Source organism: Phyllobates terribilis, unplaced genomic scaffold (assembly GCF_046119375.1).
Source record: "Phyllobates terribilis strain yellow unplaced genomic scaffold, ASM4611937v1 Scaffold_3__8_contigs__length_932513732, whole genome shotgun sequence".
Lineage (NCBI taxonomy): Eukaryota > Metazoa > Chordata > Amphibia > Anura > Dendrobatidae > Phyllobates > Phyllobates terribilis.
This window is the reverse complement of record NW_027362763.1, coordinates 3,985,222-4,006,558: the sequence shown is the minus strand read 5'-3', so window position 1 is coordinate 4,006,558 and position 21,337 is coordinate 3,985,222. Positions and strand designations below refer to the sequence as shown.

Below are 21,337 nucleotides of genomic sequence, written 5' to 3'. Positions count from 1 at the left end.
CCTTAACACGAAAAATTAAAACAGACAAAAAGCATCACCAAATGTGAAAAACAATTCATGCGTTGGCCGGGAATCAAACCCGGGTCAACAGCTTGGAAGGCAGCTATGCTCACCACTATACTACCAACACTTACAGAAGCCATGTTTTTTTCTTACATTTTCTGCACTAACAATACAAAATTATTAGTAAAAAGTAAGACGTGCCAGGAGAAAAAACCCCACATAAGTATTGCATTGACCAGGAATCAATCGCAGATCAACTGCTTGGAAGGCAGGTTTGCTCACCACTATACCAAAAATGCTTAAGGTACCCAGCATTTTTTTCACATTTTCTGCACTAACCCTACAAAATTGTTAGTAAAAATTATGACGTGCCTGAAAAAAAAACACACCCATGTTTTGCATTGGCCAGGAATTGAACCCGGGTCAACTGCTTGGAAGGCAGCTATGCTCACCACTATACCGCCAATGCTTACAGGATCAGCCTTTTTTTTTACATTTTCTGCACTAACATTACAAAATAGTTTGTAAAATGTATGATATGCCATAAATAAATCTACATAAGTATTGCATTGGCCGGGAATCGAACCCGGGTCAACTGCTTGGGAAGCAGCTATGCTCACCACTATACCATCAATGCATGAACCAACTTGACTGGTTTAGGATTATGGCCGTTAAATCTGCTAAAGTTTTACTTAGAAAAAGGAGGACTGAATATGTCTTGAAAGAGCCAATTACTAAAAAGTTTAAAAACAAGGCAAAGCATTGTCCAAAACTCAAAGATGAATTCTTGTGAATCAGCTATGGTGTTTTTCCACCAATTCTTACAATTCTCTCAATTAGTTTCACTTTTTTGACAATAAGGTAACTAAACTCTTACCAAGAAAGAAAGTACACTATGAGCCTTTGCTCAAAAAGACTACAAAGAGTCAGCACCAGCACCAAATTCCCCCTAAAGACCTCTGCCATTTTTGGCATTTTTAACACTAACTCTAAAGACAGAGGAGTTTTTGGAATCAGTTATGTAGCTTTTCCACCTCTGCCTACAAATTCTCTCAATTAGCTTTGCTTTTTGCCAACTAAGGTAGCTAAAGTGTTACCAAGAAAGAAATAAAAGCATAAGCCTTAGCATAGAAAGTGAAAAAGAGTCCAAACACCACCAAATGCACTCTGCCTACAAATTCTCTCAATTAGCTTTGCTTTTTGCCAACTAAGGTAGCTAAAGTGTTACCAAGAAAGAAATAAAAGCATAAGTCTTAGCACAGAAAGTGAAAAAGAGTCCAAACACCACCAAATGCAAAAAAACAATGAGTTCTTCAAGAATTAAACTATGGCCTATTGTTTTAAAAGCAACTACACCCACCAGCATAACACCAATGCCAACCCTGACATTGCTTTCGTATTGGAGACTAACCCTACAAAGTATTTAATCAACAACTGAAGAGCAGAAGATCAGTTAGATGAGACAGTTGAAAAAAATCTAAGAAATATTCTCTTCAATTTTTTTCTCATTTTCGTGGTTGCTAAACTCTAAGAAGAAAGAAGAGCCTGAGACTTAACACGAAAAATTAAAACAGACTAAAAGCATCACCAAATGTGAAAAACAATTCATGCATTGGCCGGGAATCAAACCCGGGTCAACAGCTTGGAAGGCAGCTATTCTCACCACTATACCACCAACACTTACAGAAGCCATGTTTTCTTCTTACATTTTCTGCACTAACAATACAAAATTATTAGTAAAAAGTAAGACGTGCCAGGAAAAAAAAAACCCACAGAAGTATTGCATTGACCAGGAATCAATCGCAGGTCAACTGCTTGGAAGGCGGGCTTGCTCACCACTATACCAAAAATGCTTAAGGTACCCAGCATTTTTTTCACATTTTCTGCACTAACCCTACAAAATTGTTAGTAAAAATTATGACGTGCCTGAAAAAAAAACACACCCATGTTTTGGATTGGCCGGGAATCGAACCCAGGTCAACTGCTTGGAAGGCAGCTATGCTCACCACTATACCACCAATGCTTACAGGATCAGCTTTTTTTTTTACATTTTCTGCACTAACATTACAAAATAGTTTGTAAAATGTATGATATGCCATAAATAAATCTACATAAGTATTGCATTGGCCGGGAATCGAACCCGGGTCAACTGCTTGGGAAGCAGCTATGCTCACCACTATACCATCAATGCATGAACCAACTTGACTGGTTTAGGATTATGGCCGTTAAATCTGCTAAAGTTTTACTTAGAAAAAGGAGGACTGAATATGTCTTGAAAGAGCCAATTACTAAAAAGTTTAAAAACAAGGCAAAGCATTGTCCAAAACTCAAAGATGAATTCTTGTGAATCAGCTATGGTGTTTTTCCACCAATTCTTACAATTCTCTCAATTAGTTTCACTTTTTTGACAATAAGGTAACTAAACTCTTACCAAGAAAGAAAGTACACTATGAGCCTTTGCTCAAAAAGACTACAAAGAGTCAGCACCAGCACCAAATTCCCCCTAAAGACCTCTGCCATTTTTGGCATTTTTAACACTAACTCTAAAGACAGAGGAGTTTTTGGAATCAGTTATGTAGCTTTTCCACCTCTGCCTACAAATTCTCTCAATTAGCTTTGCTTTTTGCCAACTAAGGTAGCTAAAGTGTTACCAAGAAAGAAATAAAAGCATAAGCCTTAGCACAGAAAGTGAAAAAGAGTCCAAACACCACCAAATGCAAAAAAACAATGAGTTCTTCAAGAATTAAACTATGGCCTATTGTTTTAAAAGCAACTACACCCACCAGCATAACACCAATGCCAACCCTGACATTGCTTTCGTATTGGAGACTAACCCTACAAAGTATTTAATCAACAACTGAAGAGCAGAAGATCAGTTAGATGAGACAGTTGAAAAAAATCTAAGAAATATTCTCTTCAATTTTTTTCTCATTTTCGTGGTTGCTAAACTCTAAGAAGAAAGAAGAGCCTGAGACTTAACACGAAAAATTAAAACAGACTAAAAGCATCACCAAATGTGAAAAACAATTCATGCATTGGCCGGGAATCAAACCCGGGTCAACAGCTTGGAAGGCAGCTATTCTCACCACTATACCACCAACACTTACAGAAGCCATGTTTTCTTCTTACATTTTCTGCACTAACAATACAAAATTATTAGTAAAAAGTAAGACGTGCCAGGAAAAAAAAAACCCACAGAAGTATTGCATTGACCAGGAATCAATCGCAGATCAACTGCTTGGAAGGCGGGCTTGCTCACCACTATACCAAAAATGCTTAAGGTACCCAGCATTTTTTTCACATTTTCTGCACTAACCCTACAAAATTGTTAGTAAAAATTATGACGTGCCTGAAAAAAAAACACACTCATGTTTTGCATTGGCCGGGAATCGAACCCAGGTCAACTGCTTGGAAGGCAGCTATGCTCACCACTATACCACCAATGCTTACAGGATCAGCTTTTTTTTTTACATTTTCTGCACTAACATTACAAAATAGTTTGTAAAATGTATGATATGCCAGAAATAAAACTACATAAGTATTGCATTGGCCGGGAATCGAACCTGGGTCAACTGCTTGGGAAGCAGCTATGCTCACCACTATACCATCAATGCATGAACCAACTTGACTGGTTTAGGATTATGGCCGTTAAATCTGCTAAAGTTTTACTTAGAAAAAGGAGGACTGAATATGTCTTGAAAGAGCCAATTACTAAAAGTTTAAAAACAAGGCAAAGCATTGTCCAAAACTCAAAGATGAATTCTTGTGAATCAGCTATGGTGTTTTTCCACCAATTCTTACAATTCTCTCAATTAGTTTCACTTTTTTGACAATAAGGTAACTAAACTCTTACCAAGAAAGAAAGTACACTATGAGCCTTTGCTCAAAAAGACTACAAAGAGTCAGTACCAGCACCAAATTCCCCCTAAAGACCTCTGCCATTTTTGGCATTTTTAACACTAACTCTAAAGACAGAGGAGTTTTTGGAATCAGTTATGTAGCTTTTCCACCTCTGCCTACAAATTCTCTCAATTAGCTTTGCTTTTTGCCAACTAAGGTAGCTAAAGTGTTACCAAGAAAGAAATAAAAGCATAAGCCTTAGCACAGAAAGTGAAAAAGAGTCCAAACACCACCAAATGCAAAAAAACAATGAGTTATTCAAGAATTAAACTATGGCCTATTGTTTTAAAAGCAACTACACCCACCAGCATAACACCAATGCCAACCCTGACATTGCTTTCATATTGAAGACTAACCCTACAAAGTGTTTAATCAACAACTGAAGAGCAGAAGATCAGTTAGATGAGACAGTTGAAAAAAAGCTAAGAAATATTCTCTTCAATTTTTTTCTCATTTTCGTGGTTGCTAAACTCTAAGAAGAAAGAAGAGCCTGAGACTTAACACGAAAAATTAAAACAGACTAAAAGCATCACCAAATGTGAAAAACAATTCATGTGTTGGCTGAGAATCGAAGTAGGGTCAACTGCTTGGAAGGCAGCGATTCTCACCAATATACCACCAACACTTACAGAAGCCATGTTTTTTTCTTACATTTTCTGCACTAACAATACAAAATTATTAGTAAAAAGTAAAACGTGCCAGGAAAAAAAAACCCACATAAGTATAGCATTGACCAGGAATCAATCACAGGTCAACTGCTTGGAAGGCAGGTTTGCTCACCACTATACCAAAATGCTTAAGGTACCCAGCATTTTTTTCACATTTTCTGCACTAACCCTACAAAATTGTTAGTTAAAATTATGACGTGCCTGAAAAAAAAACACACCCATGTTTTGCATTGGCCGGGAATCGAACCCGGGTCAACTGCTTGGAAGGAAGCTATGCTCACCACTATACCACCAATACTTACAGGATCAGCTTTTATTTTTACATTTTCTGCACTAACATTACAAAATAGTTTGTAAAATGTATGATATGCCAGAAATAAAACTACATAAGTATTGCATTGGCCGGGAATTGAACCCGGGTCAACTGCTTGGGAAGCAGCTATGCTCACCACTATACCACCAATGCATGAACCAACTTGACTGGTTTGGGATTATGGCTGCTAAATCTACTAAAGTTTAACTTAAAAAAAGGAGGACTGAATATGTCTTGAAAGAGCCAATTACTAAAAAGTTTAAAAACAAGGCAAAGCATTGTCCAAAACTCAAAGATGAATTCTTGTGAATCAGCTATGGAGCTTTTCCACCAATTCTTACATTTCTCTCAATTATTTTCACTTTTTTGCCAGTAAGGTAACTAAACTCTTACCAAGAAAGAAATTACACTATGACCCTTAGCTCAAACAGATTACAAAGAGTCAACAGCAGCACCAAATTCCCCCTAAAGACCTCTGCCATTTTTGGCATTTTTAACACTAAATCTAAAGACAGAGGAGTTTTTGGAATCAGTTATGTAGCTTTTCCACCTCTGCCTACAAATTCTCTCAATTAGCTTTGCTTTCTGCCCACTAAGGTAGCTAAAGTGTTACCAACAAAGAAATAAAAGCATAAGATTAGCACAGAAAGTGAAAAACATTCCAAACACCACCAAAACAATGAGTTCTTCAAGAATTAAACTATGGCCTATTGTTTTAAAAGCAACTACACCCACCAGCATGACACCAATGCCAACCCTGACATTGCTTTCGTATTGGAGACTAACCCTACAAAGTATTTAATCAACAACTGAAGAGCAGAAGATCAGTTAGATGAGACAGATGAAAAAAATCTAAGAAATATTCTCTTCAATTTTTTTCTCATTTTCGTGGTTGCTTATAAGGACAGCTTTTTTTTTTACATTTTCTGCACTAACATTACAAAATAGTTTGTAAAATGTATGATATGCCAGAAATAAAACTACATAAGTATTGCTTTGGCTGGAAATCGAACCCGGGTCAACTGCTTGGGAAGCAGCTATGCTCACCACAGTACCACCAATGCATGAACCCACTTGACTGGTTTGGGATTTTGGCTGAAAAATCTGCTAAAGTTTTACTTAAAAAAGGAGGACTGACTATGTCTTGAAAGAGCCAATTACTAAAAAGTTTAAAAACAAGGCAAAGCATTGTCCAAAACTCAAAGATGAATTCTTGTGAATCAGCTATGTAGCTTTTCCACCAATTCTTACATTTCTCTTAATTATTTTCACTTTTTTGCCAATAAGGTAACTAAACTCTTACAAAGAAAGAAAGTACACTATGAGCCTTAGCTCAAAAAGATTACAAAGAGTCAGCACCAGCAACAAATTACCCCTAAAGACCTCTGCCATTTTTGGCATTTTTAACACTAACTCTAAAGACAGTGGAGTTTTTGGAATCAGTTATGTAGCTTTTCCACCTCTGCCTACAAATTCTCTCAATTAGCTTTGCTTTTTGCCAACTAAGGTAGCTAAAGTGTTACCAAGAAAGAAATAAAAGCATAAGCCTTAGCACAGAAAGTGAAAAAGAGTCCAAACACCACCAAATGCAAAAAAACAATGAGTTCTTCAAGAATTAAACTATGGCCTATTGTTTTAAAAGCAACTACACCCACCAGCATAACACCAATGCCAACCCTGACATTGCTTTCATATTGGAGACTAACCCTACAAAGTGTTTAATCAACAACTGAAGAGCAGAAGATCAGTTAGATGAGACAGTTGAAAAAAATCTAAGAAATATTCTCTTCAATTTTTTTCTCATTTTCGTGGTTGCTAAACTCTAAGAAAAAAGAAGAGCATGAGCCTTAACACGAAAAATTAAAACAGACTAAAAGCATCACCAAATGTGAAAAACAATTCATGAGTTGGCCAGGAATTGAACCTGGGTCAACTGCTTGGAAGGCAGCTATGCTCACCACTATAAGACCAACACTTACAGACGCCATGTTTTTTTCTTACATTTTCTGCACTAACAATAAAAAATTATTAGTAAAAAGTAAGACGTGCCAGGAAAAAAAAACCCACATAAGTATTGCATTGACCAGGAATCAATCGCAGGTCAACTGCTTGGAAGGCAGGTTTGCTCACCACTATACCAAAAATGATTAAGGTACCCAGCATTTTTTTCACATTTTCTGCACTAACCCTACAAAATTGTTAGTAAAAATTATGACGTGACTGAAAAAAAAAAAACACCCATGTTTTGCATTGGCCAGGAATCAAACCCAGGTCAACTGCTCAGAAGACAGCTATGCTCACCACTATACCACCAATGCTTACAGGGTCAGCTTTTTTTTTTTACATTTTCTGAACTAACATTACAAAATAGTTTGTAAAATGTATGATATGCCAGAAATAAAACTACATAAGTAATGCATTGGCTGGAAATCGAACCTGGGTAAACTGCTTGGGAAGCAGCTATGCTCACCACTATACCACCAATGCATGAACCCACTTGACTGGTTTGGGATTTTGGCTGTTAAATCTGCTAAAGTTTTACTTAAAAAAGGAGGACTGAATATGTCTTGAAAGAGCCAATTACTAAAAAGTTTAAAAACAATGCAAAGCATTGTCCAAAACTCAAAGTTGAATTCTTGTGAATCAGCTATGTAGCTTTTCCACCAATTCTTACATTTCTCTCAATTATTTTCACTTTTTTGCCAATAAGGTAACTAAACTCTTACCAAGAAAGAACGTACACAATGAGCCTTAGCTCAAACAGATTACAAAGAGTCAACAGCAGCACCAAATTCCCCCTAAAGACCTCTGCCATTTTTGGCATTTTTAACACTAACTCTAAAGACAGAGAAGTTTTTGGAATCAGTTATGTAGCTTTTCCACCTCTGCCTACAAATTCTCTCAATTAGCTTTGCTTTCTGCCCACTAAGGTAGCTAAAGTGTTATCAAGAAAGAAATAAAAGCATAAGCCTTAGCACAGAAAGTGAAAAACATTCCAAACACCACCAAATGCAAAAAAACAATGAGTTCTTCAAGAATTAAACTATGGCCTATTGTTTTAAAAGCAACTACACCCACCAGCATGACACCAATGCCAACCCTGACATTGCTTTCGTATTGGAGACTAACCCTACAAAGTATTTAATCAACAACTGAAGAGCAGAAGATCAGTTAGATGAGACAGATGAAAAAAATCTAAGAAATATTCTCTTCAATTTTTTTCTCATTTTCGTGGTTGCTAAACTCTAAGAAGAAAGAAGAGCATGAGCCTTAACACGAAAAATTAAAACAGACTAAAAGCATCACCAAATGTGAATAACAATTCATGTGTTGGCCGGGAATCGAACCCGGGTCAACTGCTTGGAAGGCAGCTATGCTCACCACTATACCACCAACACTTACAGAAGCCATGTTTTTTTCTTACATTTTCTGCACTAACAATAAAAAATTATTAGTAAAAAGTAAGACGTGCCAGGAAAAAAAACCACACATAAGTATTGCATTGACCAGGAATTAATCGCAGGTCAACTGCTTGGAGGGCAGGCTTGCTCACCACTATACCAAAAATGCTTAAGGTACCCAGCATTTTTTTCACATTTTCTGCACTAACCCTACAAAATTGTTAGTAAAAAGTATGGCGTGACCGAAAAAAAAAAACACCGATGTTTGGTATTGGCCGGAAATTGAACCCGAGTCAACTGCTTGGAAGGCAGCTATGCTCACCACTATACCACCAATGCTTACAGGGTCAGCTTTTTTTTTTTACATTTTCTGCACTAACATTACAAAACAGTTTGTAAAATGTATGATATGCCAGAAATAAATCTACATAAGTATTGCATTGGCCGGGAATCGAACCCGGGTCAACTGCTTGGGAAGCAGTTATGCTCACCACTATACCACCAATGCATGAACCAACTTGACTGGTTTGGGATTATGGCTGTTAAATCTGCTAAAGTTTTACTTAAAAAAAGGAGGACTGAATATGTCTTGAAAGAGCCAATTACTAAAAAGTTTAAAAACAAGGCAAAGCATTGTCCAGAACTCAAAGATGAATTCTTGTGAATCAGCTATGGAGCTTTTCCACCAATTCTTACAATTCTCTCAATTATTTTCACTTTTTTGCCAATAAGGTAACTAAACTCTTACCAAGAAAGAAAGTACACTATGAGCCTTAGCTCTAAAAGATTACAAAGAGTCAGCACCAGCACCAAATTACCCCTAAAGACCTCTGCCATTTTTGGCATTTTTAACACTAACTCTAAAGACAGAGGAGTTTTTGGAATCAGTTATGTAGCTTTTCCACCTCTGCCTACAAATTCTCTCAATTAGCTTTGCTTTCTGCCAACTAAGGTAGCTAAAGTGTTACCAAGAAAGAAATAAAAGCATAAGCCTTAGCACAGAAAGTGAAAAAGAGTCCAAACACCACCAAATGCAAAAAAACAATGAGTTCTTCAAGAATTAAACTATGGCCTATTGTTTTAAAAGCAACTACACCCACCAGCATAACACCAATGCTAACCCTGACATTGCTTTCATATTGGAGACTAACCCTACAAAGTGTTTAATCAACAACTGAAGAGCAGAAGATCAGTTAGATGAGACAGTTGAAAAAAAGCTAAGAAATATTCTCTTCAATTTTTTTCTCATTTTTGTGGTTGCTAAACTCTAAGAAGAAAGAAGAGCATGAGCCTTAACACGAAAAATTAAAACAGACTAAAAGCATCACCAAATGTGAAAAACAATTCATGTGTTGGCTGAGAATCAAACTCGGGTCAACTACTTGGAAGGCAGCGATTCCCACCACTATACCACCAACACTAACAGAAGCCACGTTTTTTTCTTACATTTTCTGCACTAACAATACGAAATTATTAGTAAAAAGTAAGACGTGCCAGGAAAAAAAACCCACATAAGTATTGCATTGACCAAGAATCAATCGCAGGTCAACTGCTTGGAAGGCAGGTTTGCTCACCACTATACCAAAAATGCTTAAGGTACCCAGCATTTTTTTCACATTTTCTGCACTAAACCTACAAAATTGTTAGTAAAAAGTATGACGTGCCTGAAAAAAAAAAAAAGGATGTTTTGTATTGGCCGGGAATTGAACCCGGGTCAACTGCTTGGAAGGCAGCTATGCTCACCACTATACCACCAATGCTTACAGGGTCAGCTTTTTTTTTTACATTTTCTGCACTAACATTACAAAATAGTTTGTAAAATGTATGATATGCCAGAAATAAAACTACATAAGTATTGCATTGGCTGGAAATCGAACCTGGGTCAACTGCTTGGGAAGCAGCTATGCTCACCACTGTACCACCAGTGCACGAACCCACTTGACTGGTTTGGGATTTTGGCTGTTAAATCTGCTAAAGTTTTACTTAAAAAAAGGAGGACTGAATATGTCTTGAAAGAGCCAATTACTAAAAAGTTTAAAAACAAGGCAAAGCATTGTCCAAAACTCAAAGTTGAATTCTTGTGAATCAGCTATGTAGCTTTTCCACCAATTCTTACATTTCTCTCAATTATTTTCACTTTTTTGCCAATAAGGTAACTAAACTCTTACCAAGAAAGAAAGTACACTATGAGCCTTAGCTCAAACAGATTACAAAGAGTCAACAGCAGCACCAAATTCCCCCTAAAGACCTCTGCCATTTTTGGCATTTTTAACACTAACTCTAAAGACAGAGGAGTTTTTGGAATCAGTTATGTAGCTTTTCCACCTCTGCCTACAAATTCTCTCAATTAGCTTTGCTTTCTGCCCACTAAGGTAGCTAAAGTGTTACCAAGAAAGAAATAAAAGCATAAGCCTTAGCACAGAAAGTGAAAAACATTCCAAACACCACCAAATGCAAAAAAACAATGAGTTCTTCAAGAATTAAACTATGGCCTATTGTTTTAAAAGCAACTACACCCACCAGCATGACACCAATGCCAACCCTGACATTGCTTTCGTATTGGAGACTAACCCTACAAAGTATTTAATCAACAACTGAAGAGCAGAAGATCAGTTAGATGAGACAGATGAAAAAAATCTAAGAAATATTCTCTTCAATTTTTTTCTCATTTTCGTGGTTGCTAAACTCTAAGAAGAAAGAAGAGCATGAGCCTTAACACGAAAAATTAAAACAGACTAAAAGCATCACCAAATGTGAATAACAATTCATGTGTTGGCCGGGAATCGAACCCGGGTCAACTGCTTGGAAGGCAGCTATGCTCACCACTATACCACCAACACTTACAGAAGCCATGTTTTTTTCTTACATTTTCTGCACTAACAATACAAAATTATTAGTAAAAAGTAAGACGTGCCAGGAAAAAAAACCCCACATAAGTATTGCATTGACCAGGAATTAATCGCAGGTCAACTGCTTGGAAGGCAGGTTTGCTCACCACTATACCAAAAATGCTTAAGGTACCCAGCATTTTTTTCACATTTTCTGCACTAACCCTACAAAATTGTTAGTAAAAAGTATGGCGTGACCGAAAAAAAAAAACACCGATGCTGGGTGTTGGCTGGGAATTGAACCCGAGTCAACTGCTTGGAAAGCAGCTATGCTCACCACTATACCACCAAAGCTTACAAGGACAGCTTTTTTTTTTACATTTTCTGCACTAACATTACAAAATAGTTTGTAAAATGTATGATATGCCAGAAATAAAACTACATAAGTATTGCTTTGGCTGGAAATCGAACCCGGGTCAACTGCTTGGGAAGCAGCTATGCTCACCACAATACCACCAATGCATGAACCCACTTGACTGGTTTGGGATTTTGGCTGAAAAATCTGCTAAAGTTTTACTTAAAAAAGGAGGACTGACTATGTCTTGAAAGAGCCAATTACTAAAAAGTTTAAAAACAAGGCAAAGCATTGTCCAAAACTCAAAGATGAATTCTTGTGAATCAGCTATGTAGCTTTTCCACCAATTCTTACATTTCTCTTAATTATTTTCACTTTTTTGCCAATAAGGTAACTAAACTCTTACAAAGAAAGAAAGTACACTATGAGCCTTAGCTCAAAAAGATTACAAAGAGTCAGCACCAGCAACAAATTACCCCTAAAGACCTCTGCCATTTTTGGCATTTTTAACACTAACTCTAAAGACAGTGGAGTTTTTGGAATCAGTTATGTAGCTTTTCCACCTCTGCCTACAAATTCTCTCAATTAGCTTTGCTTTTTGCCAACTAAGGTAGCTAAAGTGTTACCAAGAAAGAAATAAAAGCATAAGCCTTAGCACAGAAAGTGAAAAAGAGTCCAAACACCACCAAATGCAAAAAAACAATGAGTTCTTCAAGAATTAAACTATGGCCTATTGTTTTAAAAGCAACTACACCCACCAGCATAACACCAATGCCAACCCTGACATTGCTTTCATATTGGAGACTAACCCTACAAAGTGTTTAATCAACAACTGAAGAGCAGAAGATCAGTTAGATGAGACAGTTGAAAAAAATCTAAGAAATATTCTCTTCAATTTTTTTCTCATTTTCGTGGTTGCTAAACTCTAAGAAAAAAGAAGAGCATGAGCCTTAACACGAAAAATTAAAACAGACTAAAAGCATCACCAAATGTGAAAAACAATTCATGAGTTGGCCAGGAATTGAACCTGGGTCAACTGCTTGGAAGGCAGCTATGCTCACCACTATAAGACCAACACTTACAGACGCCATGTTTTTTTCTTACATTTTCTGCACTAACAATAAAAAATTATTAGTAAAAAGTAAGACGTGCCAGGAAAAAAAAACCCACATAAGTATTGCATTGACCAGGAATCAATCGCAGGTCAACTGCTTGGAAGGCAGGTTTGCTCACCACTATACCAAAAATGATTAAGGTACCCAGCATTTTTTTCACATTTTCTGCACTAACCCTACAAAATTGTTAGTAAAAATTATGACGTGACTGAAAAAAAAAAAACACCCATGTTTTGCATTGGCCAGGAATCGAACCCAGGTCAACTGCTCAGAAGACAGCTATGCTCACCACTATACCACCAATGCTTACAGGGTCAGCTTTTTTTTTTTACATTTTCTGAACTAACATTACAAAATAGTTTGTAAAATGTATGATATGCCAGAAATAAAACTACATAAGTAATGCATTGGCTGGAAATCGAACCTGGGTAAACTGCTTGGGAAGCAGCTATGCTCACCACTATACCACCAATGCATGAACCCACTTGACTGGTTTGGGATTTTGGCTGTTAAATCTGCTAAAGTTTTACTTAAAAAAGGAGGACTGAATATGTCTTGAAAGAGCCAATTACTAAAAAGTTTAAAAACAAGGCAAAGCATTGTCCAAAACTCAAAGTTGAATTCTTGTGAATCAGCTATGTAGCTTTTCCACCAATTCTTACATTTCTCTCAATTATTTTCACTTTTTTGCCAATAAGGTAACTAAACTCTTACCAAGAAAGAAAGTACACTATGAGCCTTAGCTCAAACAGATTACAAAGAGTCAACAGCAGCACCAAATTCCCCCTAAAGACCTCTGCCATTTTTGGCATTTTTAACACTAACTCTAAAGACAGAGAAGTTTTTGGAATCAGTTATGTAGCTTTTCCACCTCTGCCTACAAATTCTCTCAATTAGCTTTGCTTTCTGCCCACTAAGGTAGCTAAAGTGTTATCAAGAAAGAAATAAAAGCATAAGCCTTAGCACAGAAAGTGAAAAACATTCCAAACACCACCAAATGCAAAAAAACAATGAGTTCTTCAAGAATTAAACTATGGCCTATTGTTTTAAAAGCAACTACACCCACCAGCATGACACCAATGCCAACCCTGACATTGCTTTCGTATTGGAGACTAACCCTACAAAGTATTTAATCAACAACTGAAGAGCAGAAGATCAGTTAGATGAGACAGATGAAAAAAATCTAAGAAATATTCTCTTCAATTTTTTTCTCATTTTCGTGGTTGCTAAACTCTAAGAAGAAAGAAGAGCATGAGCCTTAACACGAAAAATTAAAACAGACTAAAAGCATCACCAAATGTGAATAACAATTCATGTGTTGGCCGGGAATCGAACCCGGGTCAACTGCTTGGAAGGCAGCTATGCTCACCACTATACCACCAACACTTACAGAAGCCATGTTTTTTTCTTACATTTTCTGCACTAACAATAAAAAATTATTAGTAAAAAGTAAGACGTGCCAGGAAAAAAAACCACACATAAGTATTGCATTGACCAGGAATTAATCGCAGGTCAACTGCTTGGAGGGCAGGCTTGCTCACCACTATACCAAAAATGCTTAAGGTACCCAGCATTTTTTTCACATTTTCTGCACTAACCCTACAAAATTGTTAGTAAAAAGTATGGCGTGACCGAAAAAAAAAAACACCGATGTTTGGTATTGGCTGGGAATTGAACCCGAGTCAACTGCTTGGAAGGCAGCTATGCTCACCACTATACCACCAATGCTTACAGAGTCTGTTTTTTTTTTTACATTTTCTGCACTAACATTACAAAATAGTTTGTAAAATGTATGATATGCCAGAAATAAATCTACATAAGTATTGCATTGGCCGGGAATCGAACCCGGGTCAACTGCTTGGGAAGCAGTTATGCTCACCACTATACCACCAATGCATGAACCAACTTGACTGGTTTGGGATTATGGCTGTTAAATCTGCTAAAGTTTTACTTAAAAAAAGGAGGACTGAATATGTCTTGAAAGAGCCAATTACTAAAAAGTTTAAAAACAAGGCAAAGCATTGTCCAGAACTCAAAGATGAATTCTTGTGAATCAGCTATGGAGCTTTTCCACCAATTCTTACAATTCTCTCAATTATTTTCACTTTTTTGCCAATAAGGTAACTAAACTCTTACCAAGAAAGAAAGTACACTATGAGCCTTAGCTCAAAAAGATTACAAAAAGTCAGCACCAGCACCAAATTACCCCTAAAGACCTCTGCCATTTTTGGCATTTTTAACACTAACTCTAAAGACAGAGGAGTTTTTGGAATCAGTTATGTAGCTTTTCCAACTCTGCCTACAAATTCTCTCAATTAGCTTTGCTTTTTGCCAACTAAGGTAGCTAAAGTGTTACCAAGAAAGAAATAAAAGAATAAGCCTTAGCACAGAAAGTGAAAAAGAGTCCAAACACCACCAAATGCAAAAAAACAATGAGTTCTTCAAGAATTAAACTAAGGCCTATTGTTTTAAAAGCAACTACACCCACCAGCATAACACCAATGCCAACCCTGACATTGCTTTCATATTGGAGACTAACTCTACAAAGTGTTTAATCAACAACTGAAGAGCAGAAGATCAGTTAGATGAGACAGTTGAAAAAAAGCTAAGAAATATTCTCTTCAATTTTTTTCTCATTTTCGTGGTTGCTAAACTCTAAGAAGAAAGAAGAGCCTGAGACTTAACACGAAAAATTAAAACAGACTAAAAGCATCACCAAATGTGAAAAACAATTCATACGTTGGCTGAGAATCGAACTCAGGTCAACTACTTGGAAGGCAGCGATTCTCACCACTATACCACCAATACTTACAGAAGCCATGTTTTTTTCTTACATTTTCTGCACTAACACTACGAAATTATTAGTAAAAAGTAAGACGTGCCAGGAAAAAAAACCTCACATAAGTATTGCATTGACCAGAAATCAATCGCAGGTCAACTGCTTGGAAGGCAGGTTTGCTCACCACTATACCAAAAATGCTTAAGGTACCCAGCATTTTTTTCACATTTTCTGCACTAACCCTACAAAATTGTAAGTAAAAAGTATGACGTGCCTGAAAAAAAAAAACACCAATGTTTTGTATTGGCCGAGAATTGAACCCGGGTCAACTGCTTGGAAGGCAGCTATGCTCACCACTATACCACCAACACTTACAGAAGCCAAGTTTTTTTCTTACGTTTTCTGCACTAACAATACAAAATTATTAGTCAAAAGTAAGTCGTGCCAGGAAAAAAAAAACACATAAGTATTGCATTGACCAGGAATCAATCGCAGGTCAACTGCTTGTAAGGCAGGCTTGCTCACCACTATACCAAAAATTCTTAAGGTACCCAGCATTTTTTTCACATTTTCTGCACTAACCCTACAAAATTGTTAGTAAAAATTATGACGTGCCTGAAAAAAAAACACACCCATGTTTTGCATTGGCCGGGAATTGAACCCAAGTCAACTGCTTGGAAGGCAGCTATGCTCACCACTATACCACCAATGCTTACAGGGTCAGCTTTTTTTTTAACATTTTCTGCACTAACATTACAAAATAGTTTGTAAAATGTATGATATGCCAGAAATAAAACTACATAAGTATTGCATTGGCTGGAAATCGAACCCGGGTCAACTGCTTGGGAAGCAGCTATGCTCACCACTATACCACCAATGCATGAACCCACTTGACTGGCTTGAGATTTTGGCTGTTAAATCTGCTAAAGTTTTACTTAAAAAAAGGAGGACTGAATATGTCTTGAAAGAGCCAATTACTAAAAAGTTTAAAAACAAGGCAAAGCATTGTCCAAAACTCAAAGATGAATTCTTGTGAATCAGCTATGTAGCTTTTCCAACAATTCTTACATTTTTCTCAATTATTTTCACTTTTTTGCCAATAAGGTAACTAAACTCTTACCAAGAAAGAAAGTACACTATGAGCCTTAGCTCAAACAGATTACAAAAAGTCAACAGCAGCACCAAATTCCCCCTAAAGACCTCTGCCATTTTTGGCATTTTTAACACTAACTCTAAAGACAGAGGAGTTTTTGGAATCAGTTATGTAGCTTTTCCACCTCTGCCTACAAATTCTCTCAATTAGCTTTGCTTTTTGCCAACTAAGGTAGCTAAAGTGTTACCAAGAAAGAAATAAAAGCATAAGCCTTAGCACAGAAAGTGAAAAAGATTCCAAACACCACCAAATGCAAAAAAACAATGAGTTCTTCAAGAATTAAACTATGGCCTATTGTTTTAAAAGCAACTACACCCACCAGCATAACACCAATGCCAACCCTGACATTGCTTTCGTATTGGAGACTAACTCTACAAAGTGTTTAATCAACAACTGAAGAGCAGAAGATCAGTTAGATGAGACAGTTGAAAAAAAGCTAAGAAATATTCTCTTAAATTTTTTTCTCATTTTCGTGGTTGCTAAACTCTAAGAAGAAAGAAGAGCCTGAGACTTAACACGAAAAATTAAAACAGACTAAAAGCATCACCAAATGTGAAAAACAATTCATGCGTTGGCTGAGAATCGAACTCGGGTCAACTTCTTGGAAGGCAGCAATTCTCACCACTATACCACCAACACTTACAGAAGCCATGTTTTTTTCCAAAATTTTCTGCACTAACAATACGAAATTATTAGTAAAAAGTAAGACGTGCCAGGAAAAAAAATCCCACATAAGTATTGCATTGACCAGGAATCAATCGCAGGTCAACTGCTTGGAAGGCAGGTTTGCTCACCACTATACCAAAAATGCTTAAGGTACCCAGCATTTTTTTGCACATTTTCTGCACTAACCCTACAAAATTGTTAGTAAAAAGTATGACGTGCCTGAAAAAAAAAACACTAATGTTATGTATTGGCTGGGAATTAAACCCAGGTCAACTGCTTGGAAGGCAGCTATGCTCACCACTATACCACCAATGCTTACAGGGTCAGCTTTTTTTTTTACATTTTCTGCACTAACATTACAAAATAGTTTGTAAAATGTATGATATGCCAGAATTAAAATTACATAAGTATTGCATTGGCTGGAAATTGAACCCGGGTCAATTGCTTGGGAAGCAGCTAGGCTCACCACTATACCACCAATGCATGAACCCACTTGACTGGTCTGGGATTTTGGCTGTTAAATCTGCTAAAGTTTTACTTAAAAAAGGAGGACTGAATATGTCTTGAAAGAGCCAATTACTAAAAAGTTTAAAAACAAGGCAAAGCATTGTCCAAAACTCAAAGATGAATTCTTGTGAATCAGCTATGGAGCTTTTCCACCAATTCTTACAATTCTCTCAATTATTTTCACTTTTTTGCATATAAGGTAACTAAACTCTTACCAAGAAAGAAAGTACACTATGAGCCTTAGCTCAAAAAGATTACAAAGAGTCAGCACCAGCACCAAATTACCCCTAAAGACCTCTGCCATTTTTGGCATTTTTAACACTAACTCTAAAGACAGAGGAGTTTTTGGAATCAGTTATGTAGCTTTTCCACCTCTGCCTACAAATTCTCTCAATTAGCTTTGCTTTCTGCCCACTAAGGTAGCTAAAGTGTTACCAAGAAAGAAATAAAAGCATAAGCCTTAGCACAGAAAGTGAAAAAGATTCCAAACACCACCAAATGCAAAAAAACAATGAGTTCTTCAAGAATTAAACTATGGCCTATTGTTTTAAAAGCAACTACACCCACCAGCATAACACCAATGCCAACCCTGACATTGCTTTCGTATTGGAGACTAACCCTACAAAGTATTTAATCAACAACTGAAAAGCAGAAGATCAGTTAGATGAGACAGTTGAAAAAAATCTAAGAAATATTCTCTTCAATTTTTTTCTCATTTTCGTGGTTGCTAAACTCTAAGAAAAAAGAAGAGCATGAGCCTTAACACGAAAAATTAAAACAGACTAAAAGCATCACCAAATGTGAAAAACAATTCATGCGTTGGCCAGGAATCGAACCCGGGTCAACAGCTTGGAAGGCAGCTATGCTCACCACTATAACACCAGCACTTACAGAAGCCATGTTTTTTTCTTACGTTTTCTGCACTAACAATACGAAATTATTAGTAAAAAGTAAGACGTGCCAGGAAAAAAAAAACCCACGTAAGTATTGCATTGACCAGGAATCAATTGCAGGTCAACTGCTTGGAAGGCAGGTTTGCTCACCACTATACCAAAAATGCTTATGGTACCCAGCATTTTTTTCACATTTTCTGCACTAACCCTACATAATTGTTAGTAAAAATTATGACGTGCCTGAAAAAAAAACACACCCATGTTTTGCATTGGCCGGGAATCGAACTCGGGTCAACTGCTTGGAAGGCAGCTATGCTCACCACTATACCACCAATGCTTACAGGATCAGCTTTTTTTTTTACATTTTCTGCACTATCATTACAAAATAGTTTGTAAAATGTATGATATGCCAGAAATAAAACTACATAAGGATTGCATTGGCCGGGAATAGAACCCGGGTCAACTGCTTGGGAAGCAGCTATGCTCACCACTATACCACCAATGCATGAACCAACTTGACTGGTTTGGGATTATGGCTGTTAAATCTGCTAAAGTTTACTTAAAAAAAGGAGGACTGAATATGTCTTGAAAGAGCCAATTACTAAAAAGTTTAAAAACAAGGCAAAGCATTGTCCAAAACTCAAAGATGAATTCTTGTGAATCAGCTATGGAGCTTTTCCACCAATTCTTACAATTCTCTCAATTATTTTCACTTTTTTGCCAATAAGGTAACTAAACTCTTACCAAGAAAGAAAGTACACTATGAGCCTTAGCTAAAAAAGATTACAAAGAGTCAGCACCAGCACCAAATTCCCCCTAAAGAACTCTGCCATTTTTGGCATTTTTAACATTAACTCTAAAGACAGAGGAGTTTTTGGAATCAGTTATGTAGCTTTTCCACCTATGCCTACAAATTCTCTCAATTAGCTTTGCTTTTTGCCAACTAAGGTAGCTAAAGTGTTACCAAGAAAGAAATAAAAGCATAAGCCTTAGCACAAAAAGTGAAAAAGAGTCCAAACACCACCAAATGCAAAAAAACAATGAGTTCTTCAAGAATTAAACTATGGCCTATTGTTTTAAAAGCAACTACACCCACCAGCATAACACCAATGCCAACCCTGACATTGCTTTCATATTGGAGACTAACCCTACAAAGTGTTTAATCAACAACTGAAGAACAGAAGATCAGTTAGATGAGACAGTTGAAAAAAATCTAAGAAATATTCTCTTCAATTTTTTTCTCATTTTCGTGGTTGCTAAACTCAAAGAAGAAAGAAGAGCCTGAGACTTAACACGAAAAATTAAAACAGACTAAAAGCATCACCAAATGTGAAAAACAATTCATGCGTTGGCCGGGAATCAAACGCGGGTCAACTACTTGAAAGGCAGCGATTCTCACCACTATACCACCAACACTTACAGAAGCCATGTTTTTTTCTTACATTTTCTGCACTAACAAAGCGAAATTATTAGTAAAAAGTAAGACGTGCCAGGAAAAAAAAAACCACATAAGTATTGCATTGACCAGGAATCAATCGCAGGTCAACTGCTTGGAAGGCAGGTTTGCTCACCACTATACCAAAAATGCTTAAGGTACCGAGCATTTTTTTCACATTTTCTGCACTAACCCTACAAAATTGTTAGTAAAAAGTTTGACGTGCCTGAAAAAAAAAAAACACCAATGTTTTGTATTTGCCGGGAATTGAACCCGGGTCAACTGCTTGGAAGGCAGCTATGCTCACCACTATACCACCAATGCTTACAGGGTCAGCTTTTTTTTTCATTTTCTGCACTAACATTACAAAATAGTTTGTAAAATGTATGATATGCCAGAAATAAAACTACATAAGTATTGCATTGGCCGGGAATCAAACCAGGGTCAACTGGTTAAGAAGCAGCTATGCTCACCACTATACCACCAATGCATGAACCCACTTGACTGGTTTGGGATTTTGGCTGTTAAATCTGCTAAAGTTTTACTTAAAAAAGGAAGACTGAATATGTCTTGAAAGAGCCAATTACTAAAAAGTTTAAAAACAAGGCAAAGCATTGTCCAAAACTCAAAGATGAATTCTTGTGAATCAGCTATGGAGCTTTTCCACCAATTCTTACATTTCTCTCAATTATTTTCACTTTTTTGCCAATAAGGTAACTAAACTCTTACCAAGAAAGAAAGTACACTATGAGCCTTAGCTCAAACAAATTACAAAGAGTCAACAGCAGCAACAAATTCCCCCTAAAGACCTCTGCCATTTTTGGCATTTTTAACACTAACTCTAAAGACAGAGGAGTTTTTGGAATCAGTTATGTAGCTTTTCCACCTCTGCCTACAAATTCTCTCAATTAGCTTTGCTTTCTGCCCACTAAGGTAGCTAAAGTGTTACCAAGAAAGAAATAAAAGCATAAGCCTTAGCACAGAAAGTGAAAAAGATTCCAAACACCACCAAATGGAAAAAAACAATGAGTTCTTCAAGAATTAAACTATGGCCTATTGTTTTAAAAGCAACTACACCCACCAGCATAACACCAATGCCAACCCTGACATTGCTTTCGTATTGGAGACAAACCCTACAAAGTATTTAATCAACAACTGAAGAGCAGAAGATCAGTTAGATGAGACAGTTGAAAAAAATCTAAGAAATATTCTCTTCAATTTTTTTCTCATTTTCGTGGTTGCTAAACTCTAAGAAGAAAGAAGAGCATGAGCCTTAACACGAAAAATTAAAACAGACTAAAAGCATCACCAAATGTGAAAA

The 21,337-nt window shown here is 36.8% G+C and overlaps 13 non-coding genes across 13 annotated transcripts; all 13 read right to left on the bottom strand.

The window, feature by feature from the left end:
* Positions 1-568: 568 nt before the first annotated feature.
* TRNAG-CCC (transfer RNA glycine (anticodon CCC)) lies at positions 569-640 on the bottom strand. The gene has a single exon. It is a non-coding gene; the product is annotated as a tRNA-Gly (tRNA).
* A 1,482-nt stretch (positions 641-2,122) lies between these two features.
* TRNAG-CCC (transfer RNA glycine (anticodon CCC)) lies at positions 2,123-2,194 on the bottom strand. Its single transcript has one exon. It is a non-coding gene; the product is annotated as a tRNA-Gly (tRNA).
* A 1,183-nt stretch (positions 2,195-3,377) lies between these two features.
* On the bottom strand, positions 3,378-3,449 carry TRNAG-UCC (transfer RNA glycine (anticodon UCC)). The gene has a single exon. It is a non-coding gene; the product is annotated as a tRNA-Gly (tRNA).
* A 1,516-nt stretch (positions 3,450-4,965) lies between these two features.
* Positions 4,966-5,037, bottom strand: TRNAG-CCC (transfer RNA glycine (anticodon CCC)). Its single transcript has one exon. It is a non-coding gene; the product is annotated as a tRNA-Gly (tRNA).
* A 3,173-nt stretch (positions 5,038-8,210) lies between these two features.
* TRNAG-UCC (transfer RNA glycine (anticodon UCC)) lies at positions 8,211-8,282 on the bottom strand. Its single transcript has one exon. It is a non-coding gene; the product is annotated as a tRNA-Gly (tRNA).
* Positions 8,283-8,721: 439 nt separating this feature from the next.
* On the bottom strand, positions 8,722-8,793 carry TRNAG-CCC (transfer RNA glycine (anticodon CCC)). Its single transcript has one exon. It is a non-coding gene; the product is annotated as a tRNA-Gly (tRNA).
* Positions 8,794-9,973: 1,180 nt separating this feature from the next.
* Positions 9,974-10,045, bottom strand: TRNAG-UCC (transfer RNA glycine (anticodon UCC)). The gene has a single exon. It is a non-coding gene; the product is annotated as a tRNA-Gly (tRNA).
* A 1,008-nt stretch (positions 10,046-11,053) lies between these two features.
* TRNAG-UCC (transfer RNA glycine (anticodon UCC)) lies at positions 11,054-11,125 on the bottom strand. Its single transcript has one exon. It is a non-coding gene; the product is annotated as a tRNA-Gly (tRNA).
* A 1,692-nt stretch (positions 11,126-12,817) lies between these two features.
* TRNAR-UCU (transfer RNA arginine (anticodon UCU)) lies at positions 12,818-12,889 on the bottom strand. The gene has a single exon. It is a non-coding gene; the product is annotated as a tRNA-Arg (tRNA).
* Positions 12,890-13,897: 1,008 nt separating this feature from the next.
* Positions 13,898-13,969, bottom strand: TRNAG-UCC (transfer RNA glycine (anticodon UCC)). Its single transcript has one exon. It is a non-coding gene; the product is annotated as a tRNA-Gly (tRNA).
* A 438-nt stretch (positions 13,970-14,407) lies between these two features.
* On the bottom strand, positions 14,408-14,479 carry TRNAG-CCC (transfer RNA glycine (anticodon CCC)). The gene has a single exon. It is a non-coding gene; the product is annotated as a tRNA-Gly (tRNA).
* Positions 14,480-18,846: 4,367 nt separating this feature from the next.
* TRNAG-UCC (transfer RNA glycine (anticodon UCC)) lies at positions 18,847-18,918 on the bottom strand. The gene has a single exon. It is a non-coding gene; the product is annotated as a tRNA-Gly (tRNA).
* Positions 18,919-19,014: 96 nt separating this feature from the next.
* On the bottom strand, positions 19,015-19,086 carry TRNAG-CCC (transfer RNA glycine (anticodon CCC)). The gene has a single exon. It is a non-coding gene; the product is annotated as a tRNA-Gly (tRNA).
* Positions 19,087-21,337: the final 2,251 nt, after the last annotated feature.